The sequence below is a fragment of the Amblyomma americanum genome, chromosome 2, assembly GCF_052857255.1.
Source record: "Amblyomma americanum isolate KBUSLIRL-KWMA chromosome 2, ASM5285725v1, whole genome shotgun sequence".
Taxonomy (NCBI): Eukaryota; Metazoa; Arthropoda; class Arachnida; order Ixodida; family Ixodidae; genus Amblyomma; species Amblyomma americanum.
Window position 1 is genome coordinate 96,573,955 of NC_135498.1, and position 22,785 is coordinate 96,596,739.

A 22,785-nucleotide genomic window follows, 5' to 3' on the forward strand; every position below is an offset into this window, starting at 1 on the left:
CAATTGGTCGCTCATAGTTCTTTATTTCTCCTTCCTGAATTTCTGCATACTTACTGGTTTGTTTCCTAGTCTCTTCCTCCACTGTGAGTCAACGCTCTTTCTGTATAATTATTTAAACACCTTATTCCCGCCCTGTTATCGTACAACTTCCTCAGGCGTCCGTAATGTAATATTTTACTCTCAGCATCTCGTGCTTCGAGTGATATTCTAAGCATGTCCACCTGTGCTGCCTCTTTTGTGGTTTTGCCGTGGGCACCTCGTGCTAATGTGCCAATTGCACTCTGAATTGTTTTTAAATCCCCATTGAACTTCTGCAATTAGGCACAAAACCACACTCCCAACGGTAAGCCACAGCCCATAATTCCTTTCCAAAGACATCTCAGGGCTGCATACCTTTCAGTTGCATTTCCGGTCATCTCTTCGCCCTTTCTTCCTTGTAGTTGTAGCCGGTCCTTAATTACCCATCATGCGAGGTATTTAGATTTTCCAACCCCGATATTTCATCAACTTGTACTGTATGCACCTGATCTGTTGATTTTGGCTTAGATGTCGGTTTAGCAGCGCCCCTGGTGCTATACGTGTGAAACGGCGTGACTGCTTCGACCTGTGGCTCCTGCGCAGGATGTGTCACTAAGAGCTTTCGGTGTACTAAAAGGGAGTGGGGAACAATGTTCTGGGAACGGTACCAAATCCTGCAGCAACAACACAGCTTGTAATAAGCAGCCCATCGTGACGGCCGTTGGTGACAGGCGATTATGGAAAGTTGGGAGGGCAGAGGGAAGGAGAAGTGCCGCGGTTCCACTAATAACTATGCGCACAAAGATTCATGGTATCATTTGCAATGATTTGAAGATATTGGTGAGCGCTAGAAAAATACAGACAGGGACGAACACACAGGGCGAAGCACTTCTGACAGGTTTTATTATCTGAAGAAACATGAATAAGTACACATATTAACATCATGTTATACCCTAAAGAGGGAAGAGCACACCACGCTAACAAGAGTGATACGAAGGGAAAAAAATTGCTATCGCTCACCAATACCTTCGAGGATGTATTTCAAACTAGCCCAAGTAGTAACTCTTTTGACTGTTACAATGACTGCTGCCGCGGCCTGTTACTGAAGTGCTGAATGTTAGGTTGTCTTCTTGGCCGGCTTAAAGCCGAATGACTTTGACTACTACGTACAGTCACGGGCAGAGCAGCGAGGAGCGGTGAGGGCCACAGCGCAGGCGGGACAGATAATTTCAAGCGGCACAGTCGTCGCTGAGTGCGCACCGCAGGCGCGGGGTTTGTGTGCGCTTCAACTAAGGTTTCACTCAGTCGCAAAGCCGTAGTCTGTCAGTCAGTTTTTGTTGTCCCCTGTCTGGTCTTGATGAGCCAGGTGCCTGGGTGCCACCCACATGTGTTGCGGGCATGCCATCTATGTAACGGGACCTCGCGACATCCTTGAAACCTGCTCACCGGATGTGAACACACTGGCCACCGCGGCAGGTGGCAGTTCAATTAATGATTGGTAGCGAGAAGTTCGTCATGGAGAGCAACCTGGATTGTAAAAGCCCCGCCAGTGACAGCACCTGCCATCGCAAGGATGATGTATTTCCATTTATGTCTGTCCTTCATTTACCCGTAATGCCAGATATTTAGTTTTTCTCGCCTGGATATTTCATGTACTTGTATACTCTATGCACCTGATCTGTAGATTTTGGTTTAGATGTTGGTGTAGCAGCGGCCCTGGTGTTATACGTCGAAAACGGCGTGACAGCTTCTACCCGTTGCCCCTGCGCGGGATGTGTCATTAAGAACTTTGGGTGTACAAAAATGGAGTGGGGAACTCCGCAGTCGTGCAGGCTGAGGTGACACTTCTCTTAACCGCTGCACCACTCTTCTAGGCGTGGTGTGAGGGAACCCAGGGATCAATGTATGTAACGAAAACAATGGCTCATTCCGCCACGCCCTTTTCGCTCTGATCTCACTTATCTTTGTCTGACGCCAGCTTGACCTTAAAAACCAAACCTCAACGAGAAACCAAAACCGGGGTGAAAACCGAGGTGGCAGAGCACATAATTCGCATTTGGGCTAACCACAATAATCGTCCGTTATTTAGTTTGAGTTTAGCCAGAAATGACGAAAATTTGTTAAGCCACAGTGGCGGGTGCATTCAGGTTTTCGTGATATTAAAAAATAATATGACGGCTGCTACCTGTAAAAGGTAGAAAGTTAACTATTACAACTTAGATGACCACTTTCGCAGTCAGCTTGATTCTCCTCCTTTCTGAAATTCGTTAACAATGGTATTGCTAGGCTGCAAAATGCGTACCTTTTACTCAAAACAACTTTTTTTTAGAAATAATGGCCAGCATCCCTTGAACATTCGAGAGTGGCTGTTCAGCCTATTTTGTAACTCACGACAGCTAGGAATACAACACAGCACAACTTTTAGAGAAGGACGAACGAAACACGGGTCAACACGGCGCAGATTTCAACTGGTTCTTTATTTAGGGAAAATTGGCATTGCAGCGGTGGCCTAGTAGTGTTCAGCATCCGCCTCGCATGTGCGATGTGCGGGGTTCGATCCCCGTGCCGCCAGGTACACACCGGTGATACAATCGGTACAAGCATCCGCTGGCTTGGTGCTGGACTTAATAAGGGTGGAACGCTTGGGAACTGAGTCCATGACCTCACCTTGAGCAAACGAAATTACTTTGTGTCATGGCGCTGTTTGGCCGCAGATGCCCTTGCATCGTAAAAATTCACTATCATAATCATCATTATTTAAGGAAGGAACAGCATATATGCGTAGAGAAGTCAGCAGCTGCTCATGGGCAGTTCTCCGCCCATTCTGCCTATATACGCACTTCCTTCCTATAAAGAAGAATCATCCCTGGACACCTGCCGTACTGCACATGCCAAGCGGTAAGCACAGCACGCTCGCAGTGTGCCGTGCGCAGCAAAGAGAATGGGCTATGGTGGAATCGCAATGGTCTAGCAGCGGACCGCGTCAAGAAATTTCGGCGAAGGTGGGTATGCGGGCTTCAAACTTCTGCCTCGCCGAAGCTGACGAGTCGTCTGGAGGACGAACGCACCAGGCAAGCTCCACTAAGGCGAGAAGGCCTTCCCCGTGTTGTTTTCATGATGCTCGTGAAAGCAGATTGTGCACCGTAATTTCGCCTTGCTGTGTCAAAAAAATTGGCCGCTGTCAAAAGGCAGAAAAATCAGCGCAAAGTGGCTGGCGCAATTGGTGGATTGTTAATTCTGTCGGCATGTAAGAAAATACATCCTCATAAAAATGAGATACCAGATGCATGCTTTCTATGCCATCGTCCGAATGGAATAGCTATTCTTCCTTTATATCTAGGGTTTCGTTTTAAGCCATATCATAATATCGGGGCCGTACTGAATGTTTGAATGCATCGTTTCGCCAAGTTTGTTTTCAATCATTCGGTTCTGCCAGCAGGAACGAAAATTGGCCACGTTTTAACATTCGGCATCATAGGCGATACGCCTGGCATTAAGATGCTAAAGAGGTTTCCCTTCAGTTATTGAGAGTAGAATACAATTTATAATATATCCGATCCAAATGAACCTTTATACGACAATATCTGAAAAAGATCAATAAATGCTTGAGTAAACCTTTCGATTCAGGTCATGGTCCCTGGGTCTCAACAGGCACAAGTCAGCAGCTTAAAAGCACATTATTACGATCTTCCTGCCCAATTCATTACATACTGCTCTTTCTTCAAAGAAAAGGCAGCTCGTTAATTGCTGATGGGGACCATTTATCATCCTCGCTGCAAAACAAAGTGACCGTCATGGATCGGCTGCTGCAAAAGAAATTCTTCATGTCGAGCAAAATCCTTAATTAACACAAAAATATGTGCGCAAGCGATGGAGCACCCTCCAGTTAATCCGATCGCCTTACCAGCAGGTATTATAAGTAACGTTTCCTGGCACCCACGCAGAATTTTTTCCCTCAAGCCGCTTTTCTGTATAAAGTAGCGTCGCTGCTGCTTGCATTCATAAGAAGCACAACAAGCCTGCACACTACGTCGCGCCCAACTCCGTTCCTTTTGAGACGAGTGAAGATACGTATAAATTGACAAAATTAATTTTTTCGCCACGCCTGCCGAAGAGGTGGTATAATATTTGCTTCCATTTCTGTCGTACGTGGGCGTCGTGAACACAGAGTTAAGGAGCGGTCCCATCAAGCTCAGATAAGCGGCCGTGTGCAAAAGATTGTTTTTAAGGTGGTAAAATATCTTCACGGTATTTGAAGTGACGGAAGTATATATATTATTTTCATAAAGGAGCTCGCTGTCATGAAAAGGACTTTTCGAAACGTTGTAATTTTTCATGGGTAAACATTACCAACTTGCCCATGTGCGCCTTAATTAAAGTAATTATTTTGGGCTGCGAAGTCACAAAAGCTCGCTATGCAGAATGCTTTAACTTTAAGGGCGCGGCTTACGCACGTGAGAAAGGGTGCCTTTTATACCTGATGCTCAAATATTGGGTGCTTATTAACGAAAGGTTTCAAGCTAGCACTTCATTTGTATCAGTCGCTTAGGTCACGTGCCAATGTATCTCCACCTTAACCAGAGGATAATCAAGTTTCAATGCGCGGTTAGTTTGACAGTACTGTTCGATAGATATAAGTCGCATAGCTTGAAGTCTACTGCACTATTCGAATTATGTCATGGTATATTTTTAGGGACATTATCATTTAAGAATATTGTATATTGTACCCACGTACAATACGCACGCAATTTTGGCGCAATTCTTGCGCTGTTCTAGTGTATGCACGTCAAAAAATGAGTCCTTTATATTTCCTTCACACCTGGTGCTCAAATATTGGGTGCTTAATGGCTACGGATTTCAAGCTAGCACTTTGTATTACCCGTTTAGGTAACGTGCCATGGTATCTTCATCTTATCCACAGCATCATATAGTTTCAAAGCAGTGCTGTTAGTTTGACAGTGCTGTTCGATAGTTATCAATCGCCAAGCTTGAAGTGTATTTAAACCATTCGCCTTATTTCATGGTATTTTTTTAGGAGGAATATTACCATTTAAGAGTATTGTATATTGTAGGCACGTACAATGCGCACGCAATTTGACGCAATTCTGGCCTACCATCGTCAGAAAAGGTGTACTTTATACCTTGTACACAAAGATTGAGTGCTTAATAGCTACGGATTTCAAGGAAGCACTTTTTATTACTCGCTTAGGTTACGTGCCATGGTATCTCCACCTTAACCACAGCATCATATATTTTCAAAGCGCAGTTAGTTTGAACGTGCTGTTCGATAGTTATCAATCGCAGAACTTGAACTCTACTCCAGCCATTCGCCTTGTGTCATGGTGTTATTATTGAGGGCCGTGTTCGATACACAATGAAAAGAGCATACCCTTTATGCGGCTCACTTGTTTGTTATTTATACATTGAAGTACCTTACGGTGATCAAGAGAGCGTTGTTGTATGTTGTGGCAGCGTTCATATGAGTAGAAACAATTTTCCGACCCAAGACGAAAATGAAAACTGGCTGTATCGGCACAAGGTGAATAAATAAGTGAAATGCAGGAACCAACTTGGAGACCATGAAAAATCATTAACCAAGGCAAGAGTTAAAATTCACTCATCATGCATGACTACTGCACTAGCTTCCATACACAACTGGAAGAGAAGCAGAAGTCTCTGGTTTTTAATATTTTTATTTTTTACAGAAAATAATTTTTGTCCAGTGCTTCTCGACGTGAGAGGTTTCACGACCACGTAGCAAGGCCAAGAAATCAACTAAACTTTATCCCTCTTCTGAAGAAATAAATTTTTCCTCTCTGTCTTTAACAGCAAAATTAAAGCTCATCGTTATAATTCCTGTGGCGCGCTTCTGCGGACGTTGTAATACTTCTTTCGCACCATTCGGGAACCATTTCCATGCTACAGATTCATAATTAAAAAATCGCCGATTACTCATCAAGCACACTGTTTCTTTCAGCGATGAAGGGCGCGATTATGTTTGTATGGAAAAAAAATCAAGCAGAAAGCAGCCTTAAGGTGATGGTGTCAACACGAGCACTAAACTACAGTGAAGCTGCAAACATGGCGTCAAGAAACTCGACCCCCTCCCCCTCTTTCTTGTAAACCGCTGATTGATTAAATGTATACGAGCCACATGCCTTGTGTTTCTGCCTTCATTGTAGACTTCACGTGGTAACACTTTGCTGTGTTGAGATAATTATCCACTTAATTATCCACGCGCAAGTGTTGTACAAATCAGGCTGTACCAAATCGTACACTGGGCTCGTGACAAGGTGGTACACCACACAGGCATCATCGTGGAGCCTGGCTATGGAACATAGTTCTCACATCAAATAATTGTCACAAACAAGAGATTAGAATGGTCGCTTGACAGAGCCTTGCGGCCTGTCCGCTAAAACATCAACCGATTGGAATTCACAACAGTTCACAAGCACCTATTGTTCCCGTCCTTGCAAACAATATTGATACCAACCAAGAAGTCTACAGGGATACCGAAATATGTTTAGTTCCGTTTATAGCGTTTATCATCCCAAAGCAACTAAGGCTATGAGGGACGCCGTAGTGAAGGGTTCCGGATATTTTGACCACCTATGGTTCTTTAGCGTGCACTGACGTCGCACAGTACATGCGCTCTAGCATTTCGCTACCATCGAAATACGGCGGCCGCGGCTGGGATGGAACTCGCGTCTTTCGGGTCAGAAGGCGAGCTTCATAACCACTGAGCCTCAGCGGCGTTGGGTACCCGAATGTGATCATTTCGTAAAGGGAGCAAATGCGAAACCGCTTCAAAACCAATTCAAACATCAAAAATACTGCATCTTTTTGAACGCCGCAATCTGTACCTCGTGCAAAGTTATGAACCTATTCATTGAACTCACTTGTGCTAGGCAAACCTGTAAAAAAACGTGTTTACTAGGCGAGAACTTGTTACCGCAGAGGTTCTTCTTTGGAGGAGGATATATATAATCTAATATTGTGCCAAGAAACAGAGATTAAAGACGTCGGTGTACCTTTACATAGACTTGTATGATTGATATCTTTCTGTACAGAGATAATTTTCACCACTTTGCAATTATTGGGTTGTTTTTTATCCCCTTGAGTTTTTTTTTAAATACCGGGATCATAAAAAAATCAACGAACTACGCATTGTGCAAAAGGGGGGATTCATTTAGAAAAGATTCGAAGCGTGACTAGGGGCAACAGCAAGCCCGAGGTCAGCCAGTCCAGGCGATGGCCATACGACTCGCGCGTATGCCCGTCTTATTCTTTACAATGGCCCCCTGTTAAAAGAAATGCCATCCTGCAAACTTAAAGGGCCGAAAAAGACGGACTTAAGGGGCGGAACAAATATAATTGACAGCAGTGTTCGCTTTAAAATCTGGAAGGGGCCTTGATATTTAGCGGGAAGTTGCTGTGAGAGGCCCGTAGTACGGGGAGGTATCCACTGCCAGACAAGAAAGTGGGGCGGGAAATGCTGGGGAGGTTGGTCATCGTGGCGTGTTTTTTGGAGTGATTGGGTAGCTCTCGTGAGCGACCGGGTGATTTGGTGGCAGTCTAAGACGTGCCTGGCGGCTTGAGAAACGGTGGCGCCCTTAGATATGTTAGGGTGGTAGGATAGAGCAGTATCAACGCGAACGGAGGGATGTCGACCGCAAAGAAGGAAGAAAGCAGAAAACCTCATGGTAAACTACGTAGCAGTATTGTACGCGAACGTAATACAGGGAAGAATCAGGTCCCAGTTTGTGTGGTTCAAACCGAGGTACATAGATTTCATGTCAACCAGAGTGCGTTTAAAGAGTTCAGTAAGGCCGTTTGTCTGAGGGCGGTAAGCAATACAACTTCTATGAATGACGATGGAGTCGCAGAGCAGAGCATTGAAGACGTCAGATAAAAAGACACGGCTTCTGTCGCTGAACAATAAACGAGAGTCACCGTGTCTAAGGATGAACCGCCGAAGATGAAGGATGCCGTGCACATCCAGGGCTGTTGCATCAAGGAGCGCGGCGGTTTCAGCTTATCTCCTGAGGTGATCAAGGGCAGCGATCACCCATCGTTTACCAGAAACGGTATACGGGAAGGGACCGTATAAATCAATGCCAACGCGGTCGAAAGGGCGAGGCGGACAAGGTAGCGGCTGCAACTCGTATGCAGTACTGTACTGTGTACACGATCTGTTGCCGACTTAGGATCACTTGAGTGCGAAGGCATTCTCGACGGAGCAACAGCACACCAGATGGTCTAAATTATTCCATAGCCCTCCACTACGCACCTCTTTCTTCCTTTCTTCTTTCACTTCCTTCTTTATCCCTTCCCTTACGGCGCGGTTCAGGTGTCCAACGATATATGAGACAGATACTGCGCCATTTCGGTAGTCGAGGTGCGAACGTATGTACCACCGGGGACAAAAGTGACAGACCACCTCCCCACCCCTCGCACTCTACGCTCCGGCGCGTGCCACTCTGCCGTGGGGTCGCCAACTGACAAAACACTTCTGGTCGAGACAGGCGCAGTGGGCTCGTTTCAACACCAGAAGTGCTTTGTCACGTGGCACTCCAATGGAGACTTGCACGGGCCGGAACTTGGAGTGGGGGTCGGCTACTTTTGCCCTTGATAGTACTTCAAAACGATCTGTACATGCCGCACCAGTAGTAGCGGAGGCGGAGGCGCGTGTGCGCCATGAAAAGGCCCGCGTGACCGCACTGCAAGTTCGCGTGAAAACATGACAAAATGTAAGAACCACAGGTGCCGAGGAATAACGAGGAGCGATTTTCATTCATCAGAATGATAATTACGACGAGAATGCAGGTTATCTGGGATCTCAAAACGTGAAGCTTGACGGCGCAGGGCGCACAATGGTGTAACCGCCAATGGGTCGGAGAGAAAGTTGAGAAGAGCCATAATCCAGGGATACTTGCGCTGTTCATGAGTACGCATGCCCAATATGGCACCCTCCTGCTTTAAAGGATAAAATAAAACTGCAAACGGTGCAGATATTAGCAACCCGGCACGTGCTTGGCCGGCCTGTACGAGGAAGGCAGTTTGGTTCAACTCAGGCCAAATAAACATTGAAATGGGAAGCGCCTTAACATCGCAGAATGATGCTTCGCCTAAAGCTAATTTATGCGATATATTATTAACTTAATGGTATCTCCCGCAACCACCTATCTCTTACCCCCTGACCACATATCGGCGTGTGTACCACGAACATAAAATTCAGGAATACAGATGTAACACTGTGGCATTTCAAGGCGCGTTCTTTTCAAAAACGATTCGGCAATGGAATCGCTTTCCTTTCCGCCGCTGTACGCATTTCTTCCAGTGACGCATTTTATTCTTCTTTACAAATGATACATCCTATTCCACACTGTTATTTTCGGCTGTTCTCGGTGGTAATATCGGTGTAGATCTCTGCCACTTGTGGAAACAACGCCAACCATGTACTTATCTGTTTGTGCGTTTGCTCTGCTAGCTATCATGTTGCCATATTTTCTATGTATTTTGTTCGTGTCCTTGCGAGCCTGTTATATTTTTCGATGTTTTTTATGCATTGGTTGAGGTTGGCGATTTCGACAGTTAGCTGGAAGCCAGACAAGACATTGGCGATCTGATTCTTGAGGGCCGACTAGTAGACGACGTGAATGTTATATTATTGGAGACGCTGCGCCCATCAGGCCAGGCGGCCGGACGGATATTTCAATGAAGGAAGCGAACAGAGGGTGTGATGATGATCCGTAGCCATCTGGAAAAGACGGCGGTACACGCAAGGGTGAAACTTGCCCAGTGCCAACACAATGACGAGGCACTCTTTTTTGGTCACAGAGTAATTGAACTCAGCCTTGGTAGGTGTGCGGTTAGAATATGGAATTACAAATTCGTCGAATTTGCGCTGAGCGAGCACTGCACTGAGGTTAATACTGGCATCTGCTTGGACTTCACTCGGGGCTAGCGGGCCGAAATGGCGCAAAATAGGAGGGGCCGTGCGGAGACGACGCAAGGTGTTGTAAGCGTTGTCACATCCGGGTGACCAAGCCGAAAAATAGACATTCCTGCTGAGCAGCTCAATAAACTTAAAAGGGCAGCAATTGATGTAAAGCTGCGAAAAAAAACGCCTAAAATAAGAGCAGAACTCTAAAAAGCTGCGGAGTTCCTAAGTAGTGAAAGCTATCGCAAATGCATTCATGGCACGAAGTTTGGCGATGCCAGGGCGTGCACCGTGTTTCGACACAACGTGGCCTGTTATTGAGTTCATGAACAGCAAAAAAGGATTTTTAAAATTCAGCTGCAGGCCAGCGTTTGTGCGGCGTCAAGACATGCTTCAGGCAACATCATCATCATCATCAGCCTGACTACAGCCACTGCAGAGCAAAGACCTCTCTCTTGTTTCTCTAATTAACAGGTCCTTTGCTAGCTGCGCCCACCATATGCCTGCGAACTTCTTGATCTCATCCGCCCACCTAACCTTATGCTGCCCCTGCTACGCTTCCCTTCTCTTGGAATCCACTCCGTTGCCCTTAAAGACCAGCGGTTGTCTTGCCTTCGCATCACATGCTCGGTCCAAGCCCATTTCTTCTTCGTGATTTCGACCAGGATGTCATTAACCCGCGTTTCTTTCCTCATACACTCAGTCCGCTTCCAGTCTCTTAACGTGACACCTATCATTTTTCTTTCCGTGGCTAGCTGCGTTGTCTTTACCTTAAGGTGAACCTTCTTCGTTAGCCTCCACGTTTCTGCCCCGTAGGTGAGTACCGGCAAAATACAGCTGTTGTACACTTTTCTCTTCAGGGATATTACTAAACTGCTGTTCATGATCTGAGAGAACCTGCCTTATGCGCTCCACCCCATTCTTATATGTATAGTTATTTCCCTCTCATGATCTGGATCAGCTGTCACTAGACTCACTACCTGTCTTAAGCAGACGAATTTCTTTACCATTTCCAGCACCTCGCTTCCAATTGTGAACTGCTGTTTCCTTGCTGGGCTGTTGAACAATACTTTGGTTTTTTGCACGTTAATTTTAGACGCACTGTTTTGCTCTGCCTGTCTAATTCATTGATAATGCTTTCCAATTCATTTCCTTTGTGACTCAGGAAGGCAATGTCATCGACGAATCGCAGATTATTTCGGTATTCTCCATAAACTGTTATTCCCAACTGTTAACAATCCAGGCCTCGGCACACCTTTTGTAAACAGGCGGTGAATAGCTTTGGCGAGATCGTATCTCCTTGCCTGACACCCTCCCTTGTTGGAATTTTATTGCTGATATTATGGACGACTATGGCAGCTTTGCAGTTGCTATAGATATCTTACTGTATTTTGAAATAAGGCGCTTCTACGATTCCGCAATGGCTGTATGACAGCTCACGTTTCCACTGAGTCGAACGCTTTCTCGTAATCAATGAAGGCTGTTTATAAGGGTTGGTTATATTCTGCGCATTTCTCTATGACCTGATTGATAGTGTTTATATGATCTATTGTTTAACATCCTTTACGAAAGCGTGCCTGATCATTTGCTTCATTAAAGTCTAAGATTGTCCTACTCTATTAGCAATTACCTTAGTAAATATCTTGTAGGCAACGAACTGTAAGCTCATCGGTCTCTAATTTTTTAATTCCGAAGCCCTTGGCGTCTACTTTCTTATGAATTAAGATAATGTTTGCGTTCTTCCAAGCTTCTGGTACGGCCGAGGTCAAAGGCGTTGCGTATATAGGGTGGATAGCTTTTATAGCAAAATTTCCCCTCCGTCTTTAAAGAGATCTGTTGTTGCCTAATCTCCAACAGCTGTTTTTCTCTTTTCCATTGCTCCTAAGGCTTTTTTTACTTCCTCTTCCGTTACTGGCCGGATGACGCATTGCTGTGCGCTACTGTCTCTCTCATTAACGCTCTGATTGCATTCACTACTGTATAGATTCGTGTAGAACTCTTTGTCTACTTTAACTATCTTTTCCACATTGCTTATGAAATTGCCCTCCTTGTCTTTTAATGCCTATATCTGATTTTTAACCAATACCTCGCTTCCTCTTTACCGCCTTCAGGCTACCTCCGTTCTATAGAGCATGCTCGATCCTCTCCATATTGAAATTCCGTATGTATGCGCTTATTTATTAACTCTGATAGCTCTGCTAGTTCTATTCTGCCTGTAGGGTTAGACGCTGTCATGATCTTTCACGTCCTGAGATAGCTTGCCGGTATCTTGTCGAACCGTCCTACCGCCTACTTCTACTGCGCACTCCGTAAAGATGGCTGTCAGATTATCCTTCATTTTATTGACAATAACATCGTCTTCCTCAGTTAAGGCTGAAGTCTATTCTGCAGCGATATCCTAAATTCCTCTTTTTTTGCCTCCTATTGCTAACTCGTTCATGGACTTCTTCTTCACTAGCCTCTTCTGTTCTCTCCTCTAGTATAAGCTAATCGAGACCTTACCATTCTGTGGTCGCTACAGCGTACCTTTCCGATGATATCCATATCCTGAACGATGCCAGGTTGAGCGCATATTATGAAGTCGATTTCATTTTTAGTCTCGCCATTGGGGCGCTTCCAGGTCCACTTTCAGTTCTCTCGCATTCATTATCCGTAGAGGAAGGTATTCATGTTCCGTAAATTATTTTTATCTGCGAATTCAACTAATAACTCTCCCTTGATATTTCCAGAACATATCCCATACTCGCCTACCGCCTGGTCGCCAGCCTGCTTCTTGCCCACCTTCGCATTGAAGTCGCCCATCAGTACAGTGTTCTGTGGTTTTACTTTGTTCATTGCTGATTCCTCGTCTTCATAGAAACTTACAACGGTCTGTTCATCATGGCTGGATGAAGGCGCGTAGGCCTGCACCACCTTCAGCTTGTAACTCCTACTGAGCTTCATTACGATCGTTGCCACTCTCTCGTAATAATATAGAACTCTACGTTACCAGCTATATCCTCATTAATGAGGAATTCCAAACCTACTTCTCGCCTATCCGCTAATCCGCAATAGCACAATATGTGCCCGTCCTTTAGTACTGTAAACGCCTCATCTGTCCTCCTAACCTCGCTGAGCCCTATTGCATACCATTTAATGCCCGCTAGTTCCTGGAACAGCACTGCTAGGCTAGCCTCACTAGATATGGTTCCAGCGTTGAACGTTGAATAATAAATAATAATAATTGGTTTTTGGCGTTCAACGTTGCCAGGTTCCGATTCCAGTGGCGGCCTGTCCGGAGCCAGAGGTTCTGAGCACCCTCCGCTGCATCACAGGTCTGACCACCGCCTTGTCCAGTTGCTCCGCAGCCGCTGGGGACTGAGGGCCAAGGGTTAATTGGTTTGATCATAGAAGTTTGTGGTCTAGTACTACACCAGGGTGGCCAAATCCTGTTCTGTTGAGGGAGTGTGGGATTGGTTGTGGCCACCGAGCTCAGGCCGCACCCCCGGCCTGGTTGTGCAATTCCATCGACCCGCGGAGATTTCTTTTTAATCGGGTAGAGAATTGCGCGGCACCGGGATTCGAACCCCGGTCTTCATGCGCGCGAGGCGGATGCTCTACCTCTACGCCATCGCTGCGCCGGTCATGCAACATAGGCGCGTCTCAGTCTGGCGAAAAGATGACTATGTCATGCAGGTAACACAGGCACGTCTTGCACTTGAAGCCACGCAAAAATGTATCCATCATTCACTTCAAAGGAGCTGGCGCTTTACGTTAGCCGAGAGGCATGACGCTGAACGCGTACAGACCGTAAGCAGTCAGAAAAGAGGTTTTGACACGATCTGCAGCTTGCATTGGGACCTGCGAATAACCAGAGAGCAAATCGAGCGAACAAAAGAGCTCCGCGCTGTGGACAAAGTCCAGAGCGTCAGTACGGGGCAGAGGGTAGATGTCTTTTTGCGGGATCTGATTTATTTATACATACATACATACATACATACATACATACATACATACATACATACATACATACATACATACATACATACATACATACATACATACATACATACATACATACATATGTACGTACGTACCTACGCACGTACATACATACATACATACATACATACATACGTACGTACGCGCCTACGTGCATACGTACATGCATACATACATACATACGTACGCACCTACGTACATACGTACATGCATACATTCATACATACATACCACAGCCCATTTTTTCTCTGGGCTATGGCATGGGCGGGTATAACAGTATAAGTCGCCAGTCACACACAAGGCAACACTAGAAACAAAAACAAACAAATACCGCACGCACGCAACACCAAAACACGCACGCAGACATTCCTAGAATACACTAACTAGCTTCAGTGCGGCGATGCAGTGGATGTGCGCGGGTGCTGCCATAACGCGTATTCGTCAGCAATTGTTCGAGGAAAAAACATGTATTTAAGAAAGTTAGTCCGCGCGTAGAAAGGTGAAATATTTAGCGGGTAGTAGCTTCATGATAAGGCTGGATGGGCGAACGTTAGATAAGTCTTCTGCGAGAGGCGATAATGAGAAATAATAATGTAATGCAAAAACTTTACAGAATCAGCGCGGCGATGGTCTGAGAGAGTAGCTAAATTTCTGATAAAAGTGCAAAATAGAGAGCAAAATTATGGTCATATCACCGTAAGGCGAAATGAAATGCGTGCCTCTGCACAGCCTCAAGTTTCCTTATTTCGGTTGCAGAGTTCGGGCTCCAGAACATAGAATCATATTCATGACGAAGACGGGATACAGATCTGTGCATGAGAAGGTATGTTTCTTCAGGGGACTGAGACAAAGTAAGACGTAGATACCCAAGTTGTTTCAAGGCTTTACTGCAGACTGAATAAATGTTCAGACCATGATATGTTACTCTTAAATGGTACTCCTAGGTACGAAGCTAGAAACTCTGCTTAGTAACGACCCCTTTATAAGGTAATTGAAAACTGAAGGAGAGTGTTTGCTGGTGAAAGTAAGGACGACAGTTTTCTGGAAGTTTGAACTCATCTGCCACTTGTAGCACCAGGCACAGAACTTTGAGAAAGCGGAATTAAGGCGGTTGTTGTGTTCGCTGGCCAAGTGATGCAGGGGCTCTCCAGCAGCCCTTGCCTCCCTCGCGCAAACAAGCGGCCGCTTCCAAGAAAGCAAGCAGAGATCCTTCCCCAGCGTCACCCGACCCCTACGGCTCCGTTGAATCACGCAATCCTCATTCCTTCTGACCGTCTGCACTCCCATTGTACCGGAAGTGCTTTCGTCTACACTCTCTCTCCTCCTACTGGAATAAAAGCTCTTGTCTCCACCCAGCAACCATGCTGAGAGGTCCCTCGCTCACGGGGCTCCCCTGCCCTGAACTAACACTCTCCTAAACAGCGGTTGTGGTCCTAATGGCTGTTTAACTTGGGACAATACAAGCCGCAATCGTCAGAGCAGAGGCGAATCGGAGATGTGATGTTGCACGGAAGGTTGCTTACATAAAGCGGAAAGATTAGCGGGCCGATAACTAAAAGTCGCAGGGCTACAGAAAGTGCATGATGGCAGGGCATTCGGTGTTGTTAAAGGAAACGAACTGGTGAACCTTGAATTAGAAACTTGCAAACCCAATCAACTAGGCGACTACTTAGAATAGACTGTAGTTTTTTAGAGATTTGTAGTGAGGTGCAGCATCAAACACTTTAGAAAAATCTATTACTATGGCGTCAGGCATTGAGATCCAGGCATTGAGAGATGTGCGTGAACTTTAGCAGCTGTGTTACTGAAATAAATCCTTGTGTGAAACCCTTGTGCACATTAGATAATAGTTAATAAATCATTTTGTACTGATATTAATCTCTTCCAAAAGTTTACAAGGCTAGGATGTTAGTGCGAGGCCAGTAATTACAGAAGTTATGCTTATCGCCGGATTTATGATATGGGTTGTACCTTAGGCAACTTCTAATATAAGGGTGCTATTTGAAGAAGACAAAGATTTTCAGAAGTAACAGTAAGGTAGCGGGATGTCCATAACAAGTATCGAAACAAGAAAGAGTTCGATACGCCTTCAAGGCCGATAGATTTTTTCGTGTCCATGCTCAATATCAAATTTAGCACTCTATCTAGAGTGATTGTAATGTTATGATATTAGAAGGCGCAGCTAAGTCAAAACGTGGCACCACCCAATTGTTCACAGTAAAAGAGACTGTAAGCGGAAGTAATCGGCTCAAAATCGTACGGAGCTGTCCTTCTTCACGAGTACAACCAAAGAGGTTTATGGAATGTTGGACGGCTCAATAAAACTCCGCTTTAATGCATGATGTAAACCTGTTCTTCAAATAATCTACTGTTCAGCAGCGGAGGAGCTTGAAAACGGGTTGGAGACTCACAATGAGGCATGGCTGAGAGATATTGTGAGCAGGGCGTAAGGTAGCGACCGATAATGTGGGCGGAGGAAAGTATGATACGGCGTGAAGACCACACTTGCATCGCGAACAGAGTCACAGGAAAAAGGCACAATCATGGAAGAGCCCGCAGGAACATCGGTACTGTCGGCAACAAGAACATTAGTAGAAACGAAGCTATCCTAATATTCAGCCTCTGGCAGTGGATTCGGGAGCATAGAGAACGCTACTTAAACCGGAGCACAGCCTATGACCGCTTTGTGGGGCGATTGGAAGTCCCAGCTCTAGAAGGTCGCATGCGAACATGACCGCAGAACGATGAACTCGATAATATATAAAATGCCTTTTATGACTATTAGAGCAGTAGCGGCTGATAACGCTTGAATAAGGTGCACACTGATAGTTTGTAAAGAGAGGTCTGAAGGTGGCGTCTTCACTTTTCTCAAAGAGCGGCAGAGCGCTGCATCAATGACGGAGACCGCATATCACCACTTCGCGCACTTTTGCGTGCGCTCCAAGACACCCCCAGGGCGTGTGGGGGTAGCGGTCTCGGTCACAAAAGAGATGCCCTCGACTCAGCGTGGCAACCTCAGCCAGAGACCAGCTACCACGTGACAGGGGTTGGTCGTTTGGTGCCCAGCTTTCGCCGGTCGCAAGCCAGAGAATGGGTCGGTGCCAAAACGTTCACAAAACAAAACAATATTTATACAGCGAAGAGACGATACAGAGGATCTCGCAATCACTCGTACCAGCACATACAAAGTGATTTACAAATACAATGCCACTCGTGCAATGCAACACTTGAGAGAGATTACAATTCCACAAAACTTTTTCACCTATAGTGCACTAACAGAGAGAGACAAACAAACAACACACAATTTGTTCACCGGACACTGCGACAGTACGACGACCTGCGGAGCACGACGGGGCCGATCCGCAGACAGGCGCCCGTTGCCTCGCTGGTCCGTGTCTGGGCGAGTGGTGGTCCCCCGGGAGTCGAGCGGGCGCGCTTCTCAGAAGCTTAAACGGCGGCTAGGGCTAACAGACAACGGTTGAAGACCCTCATTTATAGGCGCAGTCCACGTCTGTTTGTTCTTCGCCCCAAGGCAGGCGCGCACATACACGCCGCTTCAACTGCACAAACTCCTTCTCCTTCTCGCGCCGGGCGCGCGACCCCATTGGTCGAGCGCGGAGACAACCTTCGAGAAATTTTTGGTGCCTTCTAGCATGCGAAGACGCCGGCGCGAGAGCGAAGGGGAGAGGGTATCACTTTAGCGCGGTCAAGGTCACGCCCTCTCCGTCGACGATGACTAGAAACTACTCAGTCATTCTAGAGGAATGCGCGCGGCTATGCCTCCCTCGGCGCCGCGCCGGCGAGCTGAGTAGAAGGGGCAGCTGCACGCGCAAAGCTACGCACTCTCCGGGGGTCCTTCCCCGCTGCTTTTTTTTTGTTTTATTTTACAGCACGCGGGTGCGGTTGCTTACGCGCTGCGCCTTTTCTTTCTTATATGCGCCGAATTTTGTGACACCGCAGCACCAGTGTCGACATGCGCCATGACAGATGCGCCCTCTGCAGAGTTCAGTTAACGTCCGACAAACGAGGCCTTTCAAATTTCGCTGACTGCGCCGTTCTCGCCTGAGGGACTGCGCAGTCCTCGCCTTAGAGACTGTGGCAGGCAGCTTTTTGCTTGAGTTACCGAGGAACGCCATCGCATCGGAGAGATGGATGGAGTGCTGACAAAGAGAAAGCGGATGGCGCCCGGAGAAGGTGGTGCGGTCACGAGACAGAGAACGGCTTAGAGACGGCTCAGCAGGAGGTGAGTACTAACGCTGAAGCCAGTAAACGGGAACTTCTGCCGGCGGTTGGGAGACGTTCATGCTCGACGGCAAGCTGCGCCACGTAACCTGGCAACCAGCAGAAGTAGCTGATCGGGAGACTCTCACGTGCGCCAGGAGTTTCCCACTTGAGCAGGCAGTCGCATAAAAGCTGCGGGCACTCAAACAATACCAGGATGTGGAGCATAGGCAGGCGGTCTAGGTACTGTAACGACGTCCGCAAATGTCAGCGGAGCCATAAGAGCTGTTGGCGGAGGGGTTTGCGGAAGAGCCTCAGCTATCTTGAATAATCTGGCGCATATTCAGAGTTATGTGGGGTGATGGCTCTTGACGGTGTGAAATAAGCGATAGTTGTCGAGCAGCTTCACGGATGAAGCTTTTCACGTGCGGGAGGAGCGATGACCGGTCGCCTGCATCTGACAGGCCAGCATGTGACTCGGCATGCATGTTGTGCTCACGAGTCAGCCCTCTGCTTCGTTGTTCGTCGAAGCTCTGACATAAGGGGACGACTTCTGTGACGGTGCAGGGGTCTCGCGTTTATAACATCTGAAATGCGTCGTCATCGATGCCCTTTTAATGTGTGTGATCATATCGGCTTCTGATATCAGTTCGTTCACTCGCTTGCACAGGTCGACGGCATCCTCGGTGTAACTCGTAAAGTTCTCGCTGACATGCAGAGGCAGCGCACGCAAGCGCTCTTTGGCGCGGAGTTTTCTGACAGCTGGATGGCTAAAAGCTTCTGCGATCCTTTTTTTGAAAATTTGAAAACAGACCATGTCCACCTCGTGGTTCAAATGCCACAAATTCGCAGCGCCCGTCAGAGAGAAAATCTCATTGTTCAGTTTTAGTTGCCGCATCCCACTTGTTGTGTGCGCTCACCCGCTCATAGGATGTGAGGCAATCCTCAACATCATGGTCACTGGTGCTCCTGAACATGGCGGGATCTCGTTGGCAGAGAGCCAGTAGACGACGGCCGAGCTGAATTGTATGGCTTGGTTGTTGGCGTCTGAGGACATCGCGGGATGGGGTAGCGTGCGGCTGCGGAGCTCCATGGCGAGAGGTTGTTACCCGGCGCCTACACCAAATGTAAAGTGAGGGTTTATTTGCAGAAGCTTCGGAACCAGAGCAGAGCCAACAGCAGTCCGTGATCAGCCAGTCCACTCAGGACCGTGCACCAGGCGATGGCCATGCGGCTCTCGCGTATGCCCGTGTTCATCCTTACAAGTGCTTGAAGCTATGGTTATGTATCACGACGACCATGCACATAATGCTGATGTAGAGTATACAGGATAAAGACGATAAGGAAGACGAAATTGTTCTGTATCAGAACGCTTCCTTCACGTCTGTGCAGTTTTTTGGTAATTTGTGCTATAATCAGGGAGGCGCCGCTCCCTTTTTGCCACGGCGATGGAAGTGGTGGCTGCTGTGCCTCTATTGGAACCCGGTGGGTCGGCAGCAGACCGCCATAGCGACTCGAGCAGCCAGGGCACTGTTGTGTACTCGGTGCCAAGTGAAGACTCCTCGTCCTCGGCCGACGACGGTTTCATACCGGTTGTTGGCAAGAAGGCCAAGCGCAGACTGCGTAGACAAGCCGAATCGTCCTCATCGAGCACGTCAACGGTGTCCTCATCAAGAACGCCAACGATCATCACGGCGCGAAGTTCCTCAGCGCATACAGCCTTGTTTGTGCCGTTGAATACAATGGACAACTTGAACCCACTGAACAGGCAAGCCATCTCTATTTATCTGGAGAGCCTTGTACCGGGAGGCATAAAAGATGTCAGGATCAACCCGTTCAAAATCGTCATTGCCATTGATGTGGTGGAGCGAACTTCACTACAGAATTTAACCGCAATCAAAAAACTCGGCAACATCAGTGTACGCCCCCTTATTCTTCAGGACAGCGGCACTATGGCTGGCGTTATCTACAACGTCGATGTCGCCATCTATGATGCAGATTTACCCATGTTGATCAAGCCGGCAACCGACGGCATTTCCATCATTCACGTTCAGCGGTTAGGCAGATCTCCATGCATCAAGCTGACCTTCAAGGGTGACTGCATACCATCGTACGTGAAGGTTGAGCACTTTCGTCATCCAGTTCGACCTTTTGTGTCTAAGCCACTTCAATGCAGGAAGTGCATGAGGATCGCCCACGTGAGCGGCGTCTGCATCAACTCCATCGTGTGCCTCCGATGCTCCGAGTCACACAGCGGTGATGTTTGGCGCGCGACTACCTTGAAGTGCGCCAACTGCAACGACCCTCATGACTCTGACTCGAAAGACTGCCCCCGTCTAAAGACCGAGCGGGCGGTACTGAAGCAAATGGTACGAGACCATTCTACGCACAAACAAGCCGCCGCGAAGGTGCGACGATGTCGTTCGCGCCGCCGAAGGTCGTCAAAGAAAGCAGTCACATTTGAAAATAATGCCCCAAACCCAACTGCGGCTTGTCTGCCTCCACCAAAAACCGTATCAAAGCAAGGGAGCCCGGCGCTTGGTGAGGCTAGACCTGCTGCCTCAGATGCAACTTGGCCACCACTGCCAAAGCCTTCTACGCCTACTGCGTCAGGGATGTTGGCGCACTCAGGGCAGTGTGCAACGCCTACGACTGATTCAGCCAACAGGCACGATCAAGGCCATGGCCCATATATGCAAGTGATTGCAATGCTCACGACACTAATCAATGCCATGCGGGCTTTGCTTTCCAGCATATACACGCCAGCAGCACCTAGCACACTTCAAGTGCTGGACGCGCTACATCCAGTTCTTGCGGCTCTGCAGTAGACGGCATCATGGCTCCTTCGGACCTGTCTTTTCAAAAGAAAATCAAGCAAGCTTTCATTTTCCAATGGAATGCTCGTGGGCTCCAGTCCCGGATTTCCGATTTACGGCACTACGTCTACGAGAATCACTTCCCTATTCTTGTGATTTGTGAACCGAAGACCCCGGCAATTTTGCGAATATCCGGTTACGAGGCATTTTCATCACCCACGTGCAACAGATCCAGCAAAGTCATCGTCTACATTCGACATGAACTTACGTATGTGCAACAGTCAGTTCCTCCGAACGAAAACAATCAGTACGTTTGCCTGACAGTGAAGAGCCGTGACCTGACGTTTACACTACTGGCGGTGTACTTGGCGCCATCAAGTCGTTTCGACGCCAGAAGGTTGAGCGGTTTGATGGCAGCTACACCTGCTCTGTGGGTTAATATGGGTGACTTGAATGCTCATCACACCATGTGGGGAGGCGTTAGGATGCACGTTAGGGGAAGACAGCTTGTGTCCTTCGCCTCTGACCATAACCTCCAGTACCTGAATGACGGAAGCCCGACCTATATACGAGGGGTGACTTATAGCAGCTGCTTGGACTTGACTTTCGTTTCAAAGTGCGTTAACAACAGAATCCGGTGGTTTTCGGATGTAGAAACCCATGGCAGTGACCATATCCCAACCTATCTGATTATTACCGGCCATTCCACATTTTCCCCAGCCACGTGTAGGCAGTGCATTGACTGGACAGTTTTTAAATTACTTACGGAGGCTGCTTGCGCAGAGGGCTTCTCTACCGGTCTTGAACAAAAAATTAAGGAGGCCATGGAACACGCCACCTTCCCCTTTAACCCTGTCGCTAACTACACCGATTTTGACTTCGAATTGGAGCGACTGCGATCACAACGACGCAGGACAGAGCGCAGATACCGACGCACAAAGTCGAGCCTAGACCTAAGAGCTGCTAGGCGCATACAGAAGAAGATTCAGCGCAGAATTCAGGCACTACAAACACAACGCTGGAGGACATTTTGCCAAACACTTGATCCACGGAAGCCTTTGTCACGCGTTTGGAGCGTAATTCGGGGTCTTCGCACGTCCCCTCAACAGCGCTACCCGTTCAAATCCGTAGCGCTCCACCAAAGGCGCAGTGTGGTTGAGGTAGCCGAAGATTTCTGCGCAAGAATAACATGCCCTCCGAATACAGGCGCAACGCTGCACTGCAACAATGTTCCACCCTCAAGGGATTCTCGGATGGATGCACTATTCTCCATGGAAGAACTTGATGCTGCGCTGGCTTGTTGTAGAAGGTCATCATCACCAGGTCCCGATAGTGTGATGTACTCCGCACTTGCCAACCTTGGTCAAGAAGCTCGACGGGCTCTTTTGGACACTTATAACAAGTCATGGACTGCTGCCATAGTTCCTCATGATTGGAAGACCAGTCGTCTGGTTCCACTTAAGCCGGGGAAATCACCGCTCGTCCTTTCATCATACCGTCCAATTGCACTCGCCAGCTGTGTCGGCAAATGCATGGAAAGAATGCTGCTCACACGCATGGAATGGTACCTGGAGCGATATCAGATTTATCCAACCTTCATGTCTGGGTTCTGACGGGGCCGCTCTTCTATCGACAACGTGATTGACCTTGTAACGTCGGTGCACCACAGCAAAAGTTTGAAAAGATGGACCGTGGCATTGTTTTTGGATATCAAGGGCGCGTACGACAACGTAACGCATGAGGCCATTTTGGACGCAATGGAAGCTGCTGAGATCGAAGGCCGCACGTTCAGATGGATACGCAGCT

The 22,785-nt window shown here is 47.5% G+C and overlaps 1 pseudogene; it reads right to left on the reverse strand.

Moving 5' to 3' along the window:
* The window catches only part of LOC144119914 (uncharacterized), a 37,673-nt pseudogene extending 18,453 nt beyond the window's left edge, over window positions 1–19,220 (reverse strand).
* Window positions 19,221–22,785: the final 3,565 nt, after the last annotated feature.